The sequence below is a fragment of the Erinaceus europaeus genome, chromosome 16 (genome assembly GCF_950295315.1).
Source record: "Erinaceus europaeus chromosome 16, mEriEur2.1, whole genome shotgun sequence".
Lineage (NCBI taxonomy): Eukaryota > Metazoa > Chordata > Mammalia > Eulipotyphla > Erinaceidae > Erinaceus > Erinaceus europaeus.
The window spans coordinates 5,379,406-5,397,549 of NC_080177.1; the positions used below are offsets into that span (position 1 = coordinate 5,379,406).

The window sequence follows — 18,144 nt, forward strand, 5'->3', positions numbered from 1 at the left end:
AATGAACATCAACAACAACAATAATAACTACAACAATAAAAACAATAAGGGCAACAAAAAGGAATAAATAAATGAATATTTTAAAAAGAAGGAGAAGAGGAGGAGAAGGAGGAGGAGGAAGAAAAGGAAAGGAGAAAGATAAAGGAAAGAAATAAGGGTAATTACACCAATGGTACTAATGACATCCTTGCTTTTCAGAAATGTCACAGATCAGGTCCTTGGCTGCTATCGCTCCTTATTTGGAATCTGGTTTTCCTCAGCAATTGCACTGAGGTGAGGCATCTCTTCTAGGTGCTAGTAGAAGGACCCACTTCTCTATTTGCCTGTGAAACACATGCACACAGAATTGGGGTGAGTCTGTACTTCCCCTGTCCTTCCCTTCAGTCAGAGCTGAATTCCCGTCAGCCACTTGGTCAGCATCAAGTCCCTCCAAGGAAAGTACCTGAGTGAGATCCTGGAGGCGGCTGTGCGCCGTTACAGGTGGGAGGAGTCCTGTCAGTGAAGACTTCCTAGCTGGTGGACTGTATCTTCACCTCTTTTTTTTTTCTTCTTTCATTTTTAAAAATTTTATTTTTTCCCTTTTGTTGCCCTTGTTTATCGTCGTTGTTATTGTTGTTGTTGTTATTGCTGTCGTCGACGTTGGATAGGACAGAGAGAAATGGAGAGAGGAGGGGAAGACAGAGAGGGGGAGAGAAAGACAGACACCTGCAGACCTGCTTCACCGCCTGTGAAGCGACTCCCCTATAGGTGGGGAGCCGGGGGCTCGAACCAGGATCCTTCCACCGGTCCTTGCTCTTCGCACCACCTGTGTTTAACCCGCTGCACTACCGTCCGACTCCCAAAACTTTTTTCCATTTTATTTGATAGGACAGAGAGAAATTGAGAATTGAGAAGGGAGGGGGAAATTGAGAGGGAGAAAGAAAGACAAGCACCTGTGTGACCTGCTTCACTGCTTGTGAAGGTTCCCTGCTGCCAGTGGAGGGCAGGGGTTCGAACCCAGGTCCTTGTGCATAACACTGTGTGTGCTTAACCAGCGTGCCACCACCCAGCCCCCAAGATTGATTTATTTGTTTGTTTGTTTATTTATTTGAGGAAAGAGAGACCCAGAGCATCACTCTGGCACATGTGATGCTGGGGATCAAACTCAGGACCCTGAGCCTGTAATTCCAGAGCTCTAGCCACTGTGCCACCTTCTGGGCCACTGCACCGCTGACGGTTTTTTGAAAAAGGGTTTCTTTTCTTCCCAGGTTTTGGGCTGTGGGTAGGCAAACTACCAGCGCCCTGACTATTATGGGCGGATGGGAGGTATGGCCCTCACCAGCACCAGGAGAACCTGGCTTCTTTCTCACCAAGGGCAGGGGACGCGTCTCACCTTAGCTGATGGGGGTGAGGTCTGCGTCATAGTGACATGGGAAGCTGCGGTGGGGAGACTGCTGTCAGCGTCAGGAAGTTGGACTCCTGTGTGGAGTTCACATGATAGCAGAGAGGTCAAAGTGTCACGTGACAACCAGAAGCAGAGTCAGTGTAAGCACATGATGTGTCCTGGGGCCACACAGAGAGTCTGGGAGGGGCTCATGGGGGCAGAAGGACCTGCCTGGCCACACCCCAGAATAACCACTTCCTAGTGGTGGGACCTCCCCCCCTTTCATTCTGATTTGGGCTTTAGTTTTACCTCTATTTTAAATTACAGGGCTAGGGAGATATTAAATGGCTCTGGAAAAGTCTTTCATGCCTGAGGCTCTGAGGCTCTGAGGCCCCTGGTTCAAACTCCAGTACCACCATCAACCAGAGCTGAGCAGTGTGCTGGTCTCTCTCTCTCTCTCTCTCTCTCTCTCTCTCTTCTCTACACCTCTCTCATTAAAAAAATCAACAAAATGTATTTTGAAAATATAATAAAGTATGAACTGATATTCCCATCTGTGTGGGGGAAACTTCAGGAGTGGTGAAGCAGGGCTGCAGATGCCTCTCTGTCTCTCTCCTTCTCTATCTCCCTCTCCCCTCTCAATTTCTATCTCTATCCAATCAATAAATAGATGGATATTTTTTAAATTATGAGCTTATATAAAAACAACAAAATAAAACTGTATACTACACATAGATGTGAATAAGCAAAAGGAACAATAAGGAATCTGAAAAAGACAAAAATGTGTATGAGAATGAGCTAGAGCAAAAGGGAGAGAGAGAGACGGAGAGAGAGAGACAGAGAGAGAGAGAGAGGACACACAGAGCAGTGCCCCACCATCATGGAGTCCCACCTGCATTCTGGAACTCTCACGTGGTGCCTGAGACCAAGCCCAGGACCTCACTCACGTAAGCCGGGTGCTCTACCTCTAAGTTACTTTCCCAACCCAAAACAAAACAAAAACTTATTAATAATAACGCATAATCTTGTTTAAATTTATTTTACGCCTGTGTTCATCTTTTCATTAAGTCATCTTATTGAGGACATGTTGGCTTGCATGGCTGTTGCCACAGCGATACACTTTTACATCTCCCCAAGAGGAGGGTCACCACACCCCACCCTCCATCTAACCGTCTTCCTCCTTCACCCCAGGGCTCTGGCCCCTCTTTCCATGCCCCTCCCCAGCCTCACTCCCCCTCTCTGAGTCTTTGCATGTACCACAGTGGACCACAATCCAGCAAGGTTTCACCCTATTTCAGCCCTGGCTCACCTCACTTAAGGTGACTCCCTCTGTTTCCATCCATGTTGGAAAAAAAAAAAAAGATTTTATCTTTTTTTGCCTCCAGGGTTATCTGCTCCTGGAGGCTATGTTTTCCCCTTTTGTTGCGCTAGTTGTTTATCGTTGTTATTATTTCATGATTGTTGTCATTGTTGTTCGATAGGACAGAGAGAAATCAAGAGAGGAGGGAAGACAGAGAGGGGGAAAGAAAGATAGACACCTGCAGACCTGCTTCACTGCTTATGCAGTGACTCCCCTGCAGGTGGGAAGCCAGGGGCTCGAACCGGCATCCTCATACCAGTCCTTGCGCTTTGCACCATGTGTGCTTAACCCACAGCGCTACAGCCCGGCTCCCAGATTTGATCATTTCTTAGAGCTGAGTAGTATCCCTCTGTATCCAAACCATGACTTCCTTAACCACTCATCTGTTGTGGGACTCTTGGGCTATTTCCAGGTTTCGGCTATTACAGACAGTGCTGCCATGAACACGGGCGTGCAGCAGTCTCTTCAGCTCAGTGTTTTTGTGATCTTTGGACGGATGCCTAGGAAAGCAAGTGCTGGATCATACGGTAGGTCCATTTTTAATGTTTTGAGGAATCTCCTGGCTGTTTTCCTCAGGGCCTGGGCCAACTTATATTCCCACCAACAGCACAAAAGTGCTCACTTTCTTCTCAACCATGCATGACCCTAAAGTTATTGCCTTCCACAGTGGCTCAGTTTTCAATATATGCATCTTTCAGCTCCTTCATTAAATGGACTCCTAGATACTTTATCCTTTTAGATGGTATTATACGTGGGATTGCTTTCTTATGTTTTGTGTTTCCTTCTGATTTCCTGGTTGCATAGAAAAACATCATCGATCTTTATATATATTAGTCTTATAGTCTCCTATTATATTGTCTCCTACTTTTTCAGAACTTTCTGCTTGGTTCCTTCAGATTTCCTGTGCATACTATCATGTCATCTGCAAGTAGCGATCACTTTGTTGTTTCTCTTCCAACTTAGATCCCTTTCATTTCTTTGTCTTTCCTAATTGCTGTGATCAGCACTTGCAGAACCATGTTACAGTGACAGAGTCTCTCTGTCTCTCTCCCTCCCAGTTTCCCCTTCCTTCTTCATTTCTTTGTCTCTATCCAATAAATAAGTAGATAAAATATTTTAAAAGATATTAAAGGGCAGGGGTAGATAGCATAATGGTTATTCAAAGAGACTCTCATGCCAGAGGCTCTTTTTTTTTTTTTTTTCTCCAGAGCCTTGCTCAGCTCTGGCTGATGGTGATGCTGGGGATTGAACTCAGGACCTCGGAGTCTCAGACAGGAGAGCATTTGCAGAACCACTAGGCTGTTGCCTTGTCTTGGCAACAACAACAACAACAACAACAACATATATGTGAATATTTACTTTGAGAGTCCGAGAGAGAACCAGAGCACTGCCCTGGCACACGCAGTGCTGAGCTAGAAGTTGCCAGTCCTGTGCTCTAACTCTGAACTCTCTCTCCTTGGCCCAGATCCTGGGTTCTTAAATGCTTCCTGTAAAGTGGGAGTGAAATGTACCAAATAGGTGGGTTGCTTTGGACAGATTAAATGTAGCGTTGCTCAAGCTGCCAATGTCCAAGTCAAGTTACCTGGCCTGACAGAAACTGTGTGTGTGTGTGTGTGTGTGTGTGTGTGTGTGTGTGTGTGTGTGTCTCCACTGAAAAATGAAAGAATAGAACTTAGCTGTCTAAGGTCACTCCGTCCCATCTCACTGCATTCCCTGGTCAAGCAGCAACTCCTCACTAATCCTCTTCAGTTGCTTGCAGTTAAGAGCCAGGCACTATGAAGGCCTCTTCCAAGCAAAGGAGAAGGAATCAGAGAGGGCCATGGCCAGGCTTCCTGGACAGAGCCCCAGTTCACTGTGGCCAGTCCCTACACCCTTCATCTGCTTGGCCAGCTGTGAGAGGAGTGGCCCCAATTTCAAGGACCAGTGGCAGGTTTAATTAATGATGATTGAAGCAAAGTTTGTAATACAACCCCTCTAGACATGGAAAGGAATGTGAGAGCTCTTTTATCCAAAGGCTGAGGAGTGTCCCAGTTTCCAGAGGTATCGTTAAGTGCCAAAGTCCTGATCACAGACCGCCAGAGTTGGGGGACCACTGTGGGGGTGTGGGAGAACACAGCCAAACTCACTTTAACTAAATAGAAAGGAGGGTTTGGTGCTAGGAGAGGAGTTTACAGTAAGTGGTGAGTTCTTGGCTGTTTAGTTTTTAAAATATATTTGTTTAAACTTTATTTGATAGGACAGAGAGAAGTTGAGAAAGAAAGGGAGAGAGACAGAGAAACAGAGAGCTACCTACAGCCCTGCTTCACCACTTGTGAAGCTTTCCTTCTGCAGTTGGGGACCGGGGTTTGAACTTGGGCCTTTGTGTGTGGTAACACTTGCATTTAACCAGGCACTCTACCAACCCTCTGTTGTTTTCTCCTCTCCTTCCCTTCCCTTCCCTTCCCTTCCCTTTCCTTTCCTTTTCTTCCCTTTCTTTTCTTCCTTCTCCTGCCCCCCCCCCCAACCACCATTCAGCTTTGGCTACTGGTGATGCCAGGGATTAAACCCAGGGCCACCTGCATGCTAGTTCTGAGTGCTGCCACTCCGCCATCTCTGGCTCAGGTCTCCATGGAGACCAGCTGGTGACAGCTAATGGACTGGTGTCTACAAACCAAGTACAAGGTATATCCATTTCTTCCTGGGCTTCTCTTCAGAACAGTCCTTTAGGCCTTCTTGAGATCTCAAGTACCCCATCGAGGAGGGAGGCTCTTTGCAAAGTTCTTCCTTGCCGCTCCCCGTGGGCCCTGCCCCTCCCCGTGAGCCATGTCTTGGTTTGGCTGCTTGGCAGCTCACCTTAGAGGGGCTGTCTTCAGGGATGGTGTTTGCTCAAATATGCAACAAACATCAAGCCTGCTTGGGACCCATTCTGTCTTAAAAAAAGATATTACATCTGGGAACTGGGTGGTGGTGCACTTGAGTGCACATGTTACCTGCAGAAGGACTGAAGTTCAAGCCCCCAGTCCCCACCTGCAGGGGAGAAGTTTCACGAGTGCTGAAGCAGGGCTACAGGTATCTTTCTTTCTCCCTCTCAATCTTCCTCTTCCATCTCAATTTCTGTTTTTCTCTATCCAATAAATAAATAAAATATATTTTTAAAAAGGATATTGCGGGAGTTGGGCAGTAGTGCAGCGGCTTAAGCACACGTGGCGCCAAGCACAAGGACCTGCATAAGGATCCTGGTTCCCCCAGTTATGCCCCCGGCTCCCCACCTGCAGGGGAGTCGCTTCACAGGCGGTGAAGCAGGTCTGCAGGTGTCTAGCTTTCTCTCCCCCTCTCTGTCTTCCCCTCCTCTCTCCATTTCTCTCTGTCCTAGCCAATGACAACATCAATAACAACAACAATAACCACAACAATAAAACAACAAGGGCAACAAATGGAATAAATACATAAATAATTTTTAAAAAGATATTGCTTTGAGGCCAGAGACAATATGCAGTGTTCATATACAGGACTCTCATAGAAGTCCTGGCTTTGGGGGGCTGGGCGGTGGCACAGTGGGTTAAACATACATGGCACAAAGCACAAGGACTGGTGTAAGGATCCTCGTTCGAGCCCCCCCCCGCTCCCCACCTGCAGGGGAGTCACTTCAAAGGCGGTGAAGCAGGTCTGCAGGTGTCTGTCTTTCTCTCCCCCTCTCTGTCTTCCCCTCCTCTCTCCATTTCTCTCTGTCCTATCCACAACAAAGACAGCAACAACAACAATAAACAATAAGGGCAACAAAAGGGGAAAAAATAACCTCCAGGAGTAGATTTGTAGTGTAGGCACCAAGCCTCATCAATGACCCTGGAGGAAAAAAAAAAAAAAAAGAAGTCCTGACTTTGATCCCCAACACCACCAATAGTCAGAACTGGGCAGCATTCTAGTCAAATATATATATATATGTAGTGTGTCTGATTCACAGCGCACCATTTTCTTAAAGATACAGTTACGGGGTTCAGGTGGTGGCGCATCTGGTTGAGCACATGTTAACAATGAGCAAAGACCCAGGTTCGAGCCCCCGGCCCCCACCAGCAGGGGAAAAGCATCACAAGTAGTGAAGCTGTGCTGAAGGTGTCTCTCTCTGACTCTCTCCCTTTCTGTCTTCCCCCTCCCTCTCGATTTTTGGCTGCCTCTGTCCAATAAATAAATATAATCATTTTTTTTAAATAGACACAGTTACGTGTATTCCCAGAAGGCATGCTACTTGGACTGAGAATCAGACCTGAGAGTTGCTGATCACTTTGATTAACATGGAATTTCTGTCTCTCTCATGAGTTACCTGGTGACTTTCACTTGCACTAAGCTTCTATATATACTCGGTGGATACGCTCACATCTCCCATTCATCTCTTGGAAACTGTGCTAGAGTAGAGCAAAGCTTGTCATCATCTTCCTTCATACTCGAGCTCCTGGAAAACCTGAGAGGGTCTCAGTCATTTCTCCACTGCCCTTGAGATCATGGTCTTCCCTGTAGGTGGTATAAACAGTCCTATCCCCCTGCACTGAAGGGCGTCAGGCAGTGTCACACCTAGTAGAGCGCACACATCTCAATGTCTGATGACCTGGGTTCAAGCAACCATCCCACCTGCAGGTGGGAAGTTTTATGAAGTGCGGCATGTGGCTCCCGTCTCTCTCTCTCCTTCTCTGCCTCTCACCCTCATAAGAGAGAGAGAGAGGAGAAAAAAGAGAAAATAAATGGCTGCTGGGAAAGGCAGAGTTGGGCAGGCATCAAGCCCCAGCAATAACTGTGGTGGGGAAAAAAGATAAGCAAATGGAATGGGTTAAGATAGCACGACGGTTCTGCAAAGAGACTCTCCTGCCTGAGGCTCCAAAGTCCCAAGTTCAGTCGCCTGCACCACCGTCAGCCAGAGCTGAGCAGTGCTCTGGAAACAGACAAACAAATAAACAAATGCACTGGAAATTAAAAACAAAAAACAAACAAACAAAAAACTAATGAGAGATGGAAATGACAGGCAGGCCCACAATGCATCAGAGAGCCGCATGGCCAAATACATTTTCAAGCTCTTGTAGGAAGCTGTGAACAGCTCATGTTGGCCAAGACCAGAGGTCCTCAGCTCCCTAAGACCCGGCTGGATGTTTTGGTGCAGCTTAGACAACATCAGTCCTGGCGTCTTGGGAGGGTCCTCAATTGATGCTGTGCCTTGGTTTCCTCATCTGGGAAATGGAGATGCTACAACTGTTCTCCCATAGAGCTATTAGAAAAATGGAAGGAAGGGCCGGGCGGAAGTACAGCAGGTTAAGCGCATGTGGTGCAAAGCACAAGGACCAGTGTAAGGATCCCGGTTCCAGCCCCCGGCTCCCCACCTGCAGGAGGGTCACTTCACAGGCGGTGAAGCAGGTCTGCAGGTGTCTGTCTTTCTCTCCCCCTCTCTCTCTGTCTTCCCCTCCTCTCTCCATTTCTCTCTGTCCTATCCAACAACAACAATAACAACAAGAGTGACAAATGGAAAAATGGCCTCCAGGAGCAGTGGATTCGTAGTGCAGGCACCGAGTCCCAGCAATAACTCTGGAGGCAAGAAAGAAAGAAAGAAAAAAAAAAGAAAGAAAGAAAGAAAGAAAGAAAGAAAGAAAGAAAGAAAGAAAGAAAGAAAGAAAGAAAGAAAGACGGAAGGAGAAGATCCACGGAGAATGGGAGACTCTTTGGTCTTCTGAGTCCATCCTCGGTGCTCAGAGGGCAACACCATCATTCGAGGTTGGGGGCGGGGGTGTCTCAGTTGTGTTCGGAGTCTGAAAGCAGAGTCTGCAGGCTGAGTGGCTGGCCCTGAAGCTCTACATCTGTGTAAGCACCCAGACCTCCTACATTTAGCCCCCGACTTCAGATTTGACCCGTCAGATACTGAGTGCAGTCAGAATTGGATATGGTGTGTTATAACCATCCGCATGATCTGAGGGCTGTCCAAAGGTGCTGGGCAAATGCATTACACTGTGAACTTCACAAGTGATTTTACAGATCATATCAAACATTTACTAGCAAATGGGGTCGCTTGGTAAACGGGCTCAATTCCTATGTGCTTGGGGTGTCTTCGGTTTAAAAAGGGTTCCTTTCTCAATATGTAGTCCCTCGACTGGATGTATTTACGTGTTTATTTTTACCACAGCACTGCTCATGGTGGCACTGAAGACAAAACCTGCAACCTTTGGGGCCTCAAGCATCGAAGGCTTTTTTTGAACCATTATGCTCTCTCCTCAGCCCTATACTGAATTATCTTACAAGGAAAATTTCTTTTCTTTTCTTTCTATACTTTTGTAGAGACAGGGTCTTGCACCTGTGTAACTTGATTGCTCCTGGGCTGACTTTTTCACTCGGGTTGAGAAAGGTGGAGGATGGGGAAAGAGGCACCACAGATCCACAGCCTCCCCAGTGCCACAGCACCCCTGAAACCTGGTACAGGGGGTTGAACCTGGGCTGTGTCACAGCAAGGCAAGTACCTACCCAGTGAGCTATCTCTCCACCCTCCCTCCCAGTTTTTTTTTCAAAAATTTATTTTTTTAATTATTTTCCTTATTTATTTGCTAGAGACAGCCCAAAATCAAGAGAAAGGAGACACCTGCAGCCCTGCTTCACCACCTGCAAAGCTTTCCTCCTGCAAGTGGGGACTGGCAGCTCGAACCTTAGTCTTTGAGCGTTGTAACATGAGCACTCAACCAGGTGCGCCACCGCCCGGTCCCCAAAGATTTATTTTTATATGAGACAGATGAGAGACAGACACCAGAGCATAACTCTGACATAGGCAGTGTCAGGGGTTGAATCTGGGTTCTCCGGGACCGCAAGCATGCCAATCCTGTACCCTAATGCTGAGCTGTCACCCTATCCTGAAAAAAACAACAACTTTTTTTTGGTTTTGGTCCCAGAGATTCATGACTGCCTTCTGGCATTCTCAAAAACATTCTAGTTAACAAAACATGTGGGATGAAGGTCCTCCAACTTAGGGAAAAGGCAGAGCAATGACGGGGGAGGGGTCTTGGCGGCCCTAGAATCAAAGGCGGCAGTGACAGCAGTCTGCAGGGAGCTGGCCCTTATGGGTGAGGGTGGTCTAGGACCCTCCATCACCCTGGTGTCCAAGGACGACAGCAGGAGGCACTCCTGGCCTGACCGCAACCACATTCTCTCAATATTTATTTACAGTTTGGATTAGACAGAAGTTGAGAGAAGAATGGGGAGATTAAGAGGGAGCGGCAAGGAGAACCAGCTGCAGCCCTGCCTCACTGCTTGTGAAGCTTCCCTCCTGCAGGTGGGGACTGGGGGCTTGAACCCAGGCCCTTACGTGGGTACTTGCACTTTGTACTGTGTGCGCTTAACCAGGTGCACCACCACCCGATCCCCATAAATATTTATTTTTTTATAAGAAAGAGAGAAATGAGAGCACCACTCAGCCCCAGCATGCAAGTCCAGTGCTCTACCACTGCACACCCCCTCCCCCCGCCCACCCCCACCCCTCAACAGCTAGATCTCTGCCCCAAATAAAACGTTCTAGTCAGGCCCTGGGGCCCTGGAGCCAGGCCTACACATCAGATGATGGCGGAGGGGGACGGAGAGTGGCCCTTTTCACGAGGTCTGGGGGAGATAGAACAAACTGGGGGGGGGGGAGAGAGAACACAGAAAGTGTTCCAGGGACGACTGGAGAAGAGACATGAGGTCACCCCAGGAAGAGGGGAAGGGGGCTAAGGGGAGCTGTGCCCACATGCATGGCCTCCTGGGCTGAGCTCTGACTGTGGGAGGCCCAGTGGCCCTTCTGCCTAGTCCCTGTCCAGCATACTCACTGTCTTAGCTTGGATCTGATTAAGATCTTTCTGTTATGTGAAACCAAGAAGCCTGGACAGAGGGAGGGGCTGGCAATGCACAGAGGCCAAGCCAGGGTGCTGCCCACTCACCACTCAGACGGGCCCATCAAACTGACCTGCCCAGATCAGACAGGTGCACAAGCCGTTTTGTTTATTTTTTCCAGCACTGGGGAATGAACCCAGGGACTGCCAGCTGAGCAGCCTCCCTGGGATGATTATACTCATTCTTCATTTTAGAGATGGAGAGAGAGAGAGAGAGAGAGAGAGACCACAGTGCCATTCCACCATCCATAGAATATGCTGTCTATGGTGCCCCCATACTGTGCTGGGGCTCGAATCCAGGGCCTCTGGCATGGCAAGATGCACGCCCTGCTGGGTGAGCTAGCTCCAGACTCTTTTTTTTTTTTTTTACCAGTCTGAGTTATTTATTTAAGCCATCTCCTGCCATAAGCATGGACGGAAGGAAGATCAGTATCCTGGTTAAAGACTGAAACAAGAAAGTGAGCTAAGGTCCCATACACTTTTTTTGTCTGCGTGCAGAGTAACGGTCCAGACTAGTGCTGTGGTCTCCCAGGCTTGGACTGAATACTGGTCCGGATTCTCTTTACTCATCTTCATGGCCAGTTGGCAGCGGATTCACATGAGGGTTTTGGAACCGACTGTGGTTACCATCTTCCCAGGGAAAGGGCTTGGACCTGATGCAGAGATGAGGGTAGGGGATGAACTCAGGTCTCACGTGCTCTCCGTGCTGCGCCTTCAGGAAGCCGCTCAGCAAGCTCAATCCCACCCGGGAAGCGCCGCAGAGAAGGTGAGGGCATCACATGCCAGCTGAGCCTTCCTGGCGGTGGGAGCCACTCCACATAGGCCGCCCCCGCGGTGGCCAGGACTGACCCAGCAGCCTGGGAAGCCGGGACACAGCCCCCGCCGCCATCTTCAACCAGGACCTTGGCCAAGCTAGCTCCAGACTCTTAACATGAAATTTCTGCTGATTTTAAATTAAGTGGAACCGGTTCAGAGTTTTCCCTGTAACAATACTCTCTGAGTCACTTCCTGAAACCCTGGCTCATGTAGCAGGAAAGCAGGTGGCATTACAGGTGGCACGCCCAGATTTCTGTCTAATCCTGAATACTTCTGATGCCACCTGTGTATATATAAGTGGACAGGTATCCTATATGATTATACATGCCGTGTCATTCTCCAATCACATGTACCATTTCACAGTTTACATGTACAGGCGTTATAGCATGTGACATACATTGTATATGTTTTCTACCTCTGAGGCTATCGATCATTGGCCATGTGGTTGGCAGAAGAAAAAGAGATTCTCATCTTTTTTTTTTCCCTTCAGGGTTATTGCTGGGGCTTAGTGTCTACACTATGAATCCACTGCTCCTGGAAGCTATTTTTTTCCACTGTTGTTGTTGGATAGGACAGAGAGAAATTGAGAAAGGAGGGGAAGACAGAGAGGAGAAGAGAAAGACAGACACCTACAGACCTGCTTCACCACTTGCAAAGTGACCACCCCCTACAGGTGGGTAGCTGGGGCTTGAACCGGGATCCTTGCTCTGGGCCTTGCGCTTTGCACAATGTGGGCTTAACCTGGTATGCTACTGCCCAGCCACCAGATTCTCATCTTTTTTTTTTTTTGGTAATATTTATTTTCCCTTTTGTTTCCCTTGTTGTTTTTCATTGTTGTAGTTATTGATGTCGTCGTTGTTGGATAGGACAGAGAGAAATGGAGAGAGGAGGGGAAGACAGAGGGAGGAGAGAAAGACAAACACCTGAAGACCTGCCTCACCACCTGTGAAGCGACTCCCCTGCAGGTGGGGAGCCGGGTGCTCGAACCGGGATCCTTAAGCCGGCCCTCGCGCTTTGCTTAACCCGCTGCGTTACCTCCGATTGCCATCTTTTCTAATGGGCCGTCAGTCTGTCAGTCCCTTTTCCCACCCCGCATTGCTAGACCATCTGACAGCAAGCCACAGCTTTGACCCTCCCTGACCTCTGGGCAAACCCTGCTGCTAGCTGGGGGTTCCAAGAAGCCCTGTTTGAGTAGTCTAGGGGATGTACTCAGGTCCTCAGAGTTACACCTTGCGCTGGCCAGGTGTCCTGTTTCTGTCCTTTGTGTTTTGCCTTCTGCCCTGGGGTTAAGTCCCAGCTGATTCCCTGCCGCAGGTCCCAGTCCCAGCATCCTCCCATGCCAGCCCCTGCCTCCAGGGCTAACCAAGACCCCTTCACAATAAGGACACTAAAGAGCTCCCCCAGCCCTCCCCTCCACAGATGATGCACTTGAAGCACAGACCCAGCGGGGACCGGCTTCCTGTCCTTGTCCTGTCACTCAGTCTGCAGGTCTAGGGACACTTACGCTGTTCTCCCCACACCCTGCCATGCCCCTGTCACCACTGCAGATAGCCATGTGTGCAGCACCCATGGGACACCTGCGCCTAACCGCCTGCCCTTTTCTTGCACAAATGACTCTTGGCGCCACCTACTGGCTCTCTGAAGAATAATCTCTCAGCTTTTGACTCAAAGGTTTGTTTTTTTTTCCCTTTTTTTTGGATGGAACAACATAGTCTCCTTGAGACAGAACCCTTACAAAAAAAGGAAAAACAGAAAAGTTTGCATTTTTCAAGCCATTTCACCATCAGTACAAGATGCCTAGTTTCAAATGATTCTTTCTAAAGATTTTATTTATTTTCTGAGAGAGGTAGGAGAGAATGGAAGAGAACCAGAGATCACTCTGTCACATTTGCCGTCGGGGATCAAACTCAGAACCTCATGCTTGAGAGTCCAATGCTTTATCCACTGTGCCACCTCCCAGGCCACTCAACTAATGCCTTCCTTCCTTTCATTCTTGTTCCTCTTCAGGGCTGGGGACCAGGCAGAGCCCAGGGCCTCATGAATGAACCATGTCACCACTGAACAGTCTCCTATTTTGTCATTCCTTATTTGAGAGAGTAGCATAGGAGAGGGAGGGAAGTGAGTTATCTGTCCAAGTGAGTTCTTCCGCTGATCCTAAATAAGTATTTAGATGTGAATTAATACATTGAGTCCTTTGGCCTACTGGCTTTTTAAAAAATCACTTTATGGGGAGTTGGGTGTAGCACAGTGGGTTAAGTGCACATGGTGCGAAACACAAGGACCGGCATAAGGATCCTAATTCGAGGTCCCAGCTCCCCACCTGCAGGGGAGTCGCTTGACAGGCGGTGAAGCAGGTCTGCAGGTGTCTATCTTTCTCTCCCCCTCTCTGTCTTCACCTCCTCTCTCTATTTCTCTCTGTCCTATCTAACAACAATGACATCAGTAACAACAATATAACAACAATAAAAAACAAGGGCAACAAAAGGGAAAATAAATAAATAAATTTAAAAATCACTTTATGGGGGCTGTGTGGTGGCACATGTGGTTAAGCACACATAGTACAAGGACCCAGGTACAAGTACAAGGACTCCAGTGCAAGGACCCAGGTTCAAGCCCTCTTCCCCACCTGCAGGGGAGTTGCTTCACAAGTGGTGAAGCAAGTCTGCAGGTGTCTATCTTTCTCTCTGCCCCTCTAACTTCCCCTCCCACTCTCAATTTCCCCCTGTCCTATGGAATAAAACGGGAAGAATTATTTTTTAATTAGAACACTGCTCAGCTCTGGCTTATAGTGGTATAGGGGAATTGAACCTGGGACCGCAGTGCTTCAGGCGTGAGAGTCCTTTGTGTCACCATTATGTTACCTGTGGGCTTTTATATCATGGGGATACAGAATGATTTTCACTTGTTCTGCCTGTATGTGATTTCCAAGGAAAGAGCAAATATTTCATTGATTGAACAATGACTTCAATTTTTTTTTCATTCTTAACTTCATTTTTTTAGATACAGAGAAGCAGAGAGAGAGAGAGAGAGTGAAAGAGTCCACAACAGCTTCCTTCAACATGGGGGGGGCTAGAGCCAGGCTAGAGCCAGGCTAGAGCCAGGCTAGAACCAGGCTAGAGCCAGGCTAGAACCAGGCTAGAACCAGGCTAGAACCAGGCTAGAGCCAGGCTCCCACACATGGCAAAGCAGCACAGTCTCCAAGTGAGCTATTTCACTGGCCCTGTTTTTTCCAATTTTAGAGGCAAATTAACTGAGATGGGGTCCAAATTTCATTTCCCTTTTGGCCTTCTCATCACGCCAACATTGAAACAGAGGGGAAATAAAACAAAGGCAAACCTCAAGAGCTACCTAGTAAAGTCATGACTGGGAACAGAAGGTTCTGGAATAAACCAGAAGTGAAAGGGAGATTTCAGTCCAGGAAGCGAAGAAAGAAAAAGGAGGAAGAGGAGGAGGAGGAGGAAGAGGAAGAGAAGGAGAAGGAAGAGAAGGAGGAGGAGGAGAAGGAGAAGGAAGAGAAGGAGGAGGAGAAGCAGAAGCAGAAGCAGAGGAAGAGGAAGAGGAAGATGAAGAGGATGAGGAAGAGGAAGGATAAGACGCATACATGAGCTCAGTGGGTCATGAGGAATAGCAGTATAGTAAGTGCTCCAGGGTGTAGGAAAGGCAGAGAGAATATTTACATCAATTGGCGCTGACTTAGACATGGTTGTCAAAGCCGTTTCCTGTGAGCCCTGGGAAGTTTGTGGCCTCTGGGCGGCTCCCTTTCTCCCTTGAGGCCCAGGGAAGCAGAAGCCAGAGCTCTAAGACCAGGGGCCAGGTTGGGAGGCAGGCAAGAGTGTGCTGAGAGATTTTCACCTGAGTATTTCAAATAGGAATCAATTAAATGTGTTTCTCTTCCATATTTTTCCACCTGGTGACCTCTCATCAGGAGCAGCCTGTCACTCATTTCTTTCTATCTTTCTATCTCAGAATGAAGAAGCAGCCCTGGAGAGGTGAAATGAGACATGTGTGAGACCCCCACTGACTTTCATAAAAATTAATAAATAAAAGTTGGGCCAGGAGGCAGCTCAGAAATACCACGCATGCCTGAGGTCTCAGGTTAAAAAAGCAAATACACTCAACCAAAGAGATGCCTGTACACCTACGCTCATAGCAGCACAATTTGTAATTGCTCAAACTTGGAAGCAACCCAGATGCCCAACAACAGATGAGTGGCTGAGAAAGCTGTGGTACATGCCTGAGGGAATACTACTCAGCTGTTAAGAATGAGAATACCATCTCTTTCCCTCATCTTGGATGGAGCTTGAAAGAATTTATGTGACGTGAGCGATGCCAACATGAGAAGGATAAATACAGGATGATCTCACTTGTAGGCAGAAGTTAAGAAACAAGGACAGAAAGAAAAAACACAAAGGGAGGGAGTCGGGCGGCAGCGCAGCGGGTTAAGCGCACGTGGCACAAAGCACAAGGACCTGCGTGAGGATCCCGGTTCGAGCCCCCGGCTCCCCATCTGCAGGGGAGTCGCTTCCCAGGCGGTGAAACAGGTCTGCAGGTGTCTGTCTTTCTCTCCCCCTCTCTGTCTTCCCCTCCTCTCTCCATTTCTCTCTGTCCTATCCAACAACAACGACATCAATAACCACAACAATGTTAAACAACAAGGGCAACAAAATGCAAAATAAATATAAAAAAATTTTAAAAAGAAAAAACACAAAGGGAAATTTGGACTGGGTGTGGTGCACTATGGGAAAGCAAAGGGCTCTGGGGGAGGAGGGAGAGATCTGTGAAAAGGGGTGGGAACCGGGGGCGAGAGTGTCTGCAGGCACCTATTACAGGGAGATGAGGAGTAATTGTTGCTATGTGTCAACAGCTGTCCTTTGATCCATCAGCACCCAATAAAGGAAAAAGGGGGCAAGAGGTGACACATATTATAAGCCCCAGGTCCCCACCCGCAGGGGAAAACTTCACAAGCAGAGAAGCAGGACTGCACGTGTCTCTCTCCCTGTCTCCTCCTTCCTTCTCGATGTCTGGCTGTCTCTACTCAACAACAACAAAAAATAACAAGAAAAAGAAAAAAAGTTAAAAAAAATAAAAATAGGAAAGGGGGACAGAGGCCCTAGTGGGAGCTGTATTGTTATGTGGAAAACTGAGAAATGTGATGCATGCACAAACTACTGTATTCACTGTCGAATGTAAAACATTCATCCCCCACAAAGGAAAAAAAAAACAATTAAAAAATAAATTAATTAAATATTTAAAAAAATAAAAAGGAAGGAAAGATAAAACAGTTGGTGTGAAGGGGGCTGGTGGTGGTGGCACACCTGGTAGAGCGTACATATTGCTGCAAGCAAGACCCTGCTTCAATCCCCAGGTCCCCACTTGTAGGGGAAGCTTCACAAGTGGTAAAACAGTGTTGCAGGAGTTTCTCTCTCTTCTCCTTCCCTCTCAATCTCTCTCTGTCTCTATCCAAAATAAATAAATAAGGAGGCCGGGCAGTGGTGCACCCAGTTAAGCATACATTTACTAAGCTCAAGGATCCAGGTTCAAGCCTCCACTCCTCACTTGAAGAGTGTCCGCTTCACAAGCAGTGAAGCAGGTCTGCATGTGTCTATCTCTCTCTCCCTCTCTCCCTATTTCCCCTCCTCTTTCAACTTCTCTCTGTCCTATCCAAGAAAAAAAACAAAAAGAAAAAATTGCCCACCAGGAGCAGTGGATTCGTTATGCAGACATCAAACCCCAGCAACAACCCTGGAGGCAAAAAAAATAATAATAATTAAATTAAATAATAAATGAATAAAATTGTGGTCTGGGAGGTGGTGCAGTGAAAAAGCTTTGGACTCTCAAGCATGAGGTCCTGAGTTTGATCCCTGGCAGCACATGTGCCAGAGTGATATCTGGTTCTTTCTCTTTCTTCCTATCTTTCTCAGAAATAAAATATTTTTTAAAAAATGAATAAAATTAAAACAAAAAGTCAGTATGGAATGTAGAGAATGGGGTTGGGCGGTGGCACGCCTGGTTGAGTGCATATGTTGCAATGCTCAAGGTCCTTGGTTCGAGCCCCTGGTCCCCACCTGCAGGGGGACAGCTTTGCAAGTGGTGAAGAGTGCTGCAGGTGTCTCTCTGTCTCTCTATTACCCCCTTCCCTCTAGATTTCTGGCTGTCTCTATCCAATGAATAAAGTTTTTTTTTTTCAAGTAGAGAATGTAGCCTAGTGCTGGCACGTGGGACTCTTCCCCCATACAGGTGAGCACTTACCTGTAGGTGTCGGGCAGCCTTCTGGGAAGTGGAGAGAACAAGCCACAGGGTTGTGAGACTGCCAGCAGATGCGCCTAGGGGAGAGCAGAGAATGGCACCTTGCCAAACAAGGTTCAGGTGACACTGACGCCTTCAGCCTCTCAGAAAACTACCTGGAAAGGCAGGGGTGTGGAGAGCTACCCTTAGGGTCCCACCTGACACCCTGAATTTCTTCAATATTATATTAAACCTCTTACTCTCCATCTGGGGAAAGCAGGACACAAACTTGAGAAACTTCAACCCAGAAGAGAATGGGAGCTGGACCTATTCAGAACCAGTTTGCAGGGAGGGGAGGGGCAGGAGGTGGCACACCTGGTTAAGCACTCACACTACAGAACCAGTTTGGGCTGGCTTGAAATTGAACACTGGGGAGTCGGGCGGGTGGTAGCGCAGCGGGTTAAGCGCAGGTGGTGCAAGGACCAGTAGAAGGATCCCAGTTCAAGCCCCCGGCTCCC

General features: G+C 47.8%; 1 protein-coding gene, 1 long non-coding RNA gene and 1 pseudogene across 2 annotated transcripts in view; 1 reads left to right on the forward strand and 2 right to left on the reverse strand.

Moving 5' to 3' along the window:
- Positions 1 to 18,144, forward strand: part of RPS27L (ribosomal protein S27 like) — a 63,374-nt gene that overhangs the window by 37,254 nt on the left and 7,976 nt on the right. The window lies entirely within an intron of this gene.
- LOC132533317 (uncharacterized) lies at positions 171 to 1,442 on the reverse strand. The gene is made up of 3 exons (XR_009545196.1): positions 1,373 to 1,442; positions 443 to 627; positions 171 to 323 (listed from the first exon to the last, which is right to left on the reverse strand). It is a non-coding gene; the product is annotated as an uncharacterized LOC132533317 (long non-coding RNA).
- On the reverse strand, positions 10,977 to 11,474 carry LOC103123318 (cytochrome c oxidase subunit 6A1, mitochondrial-like; annotated as a pseudogene).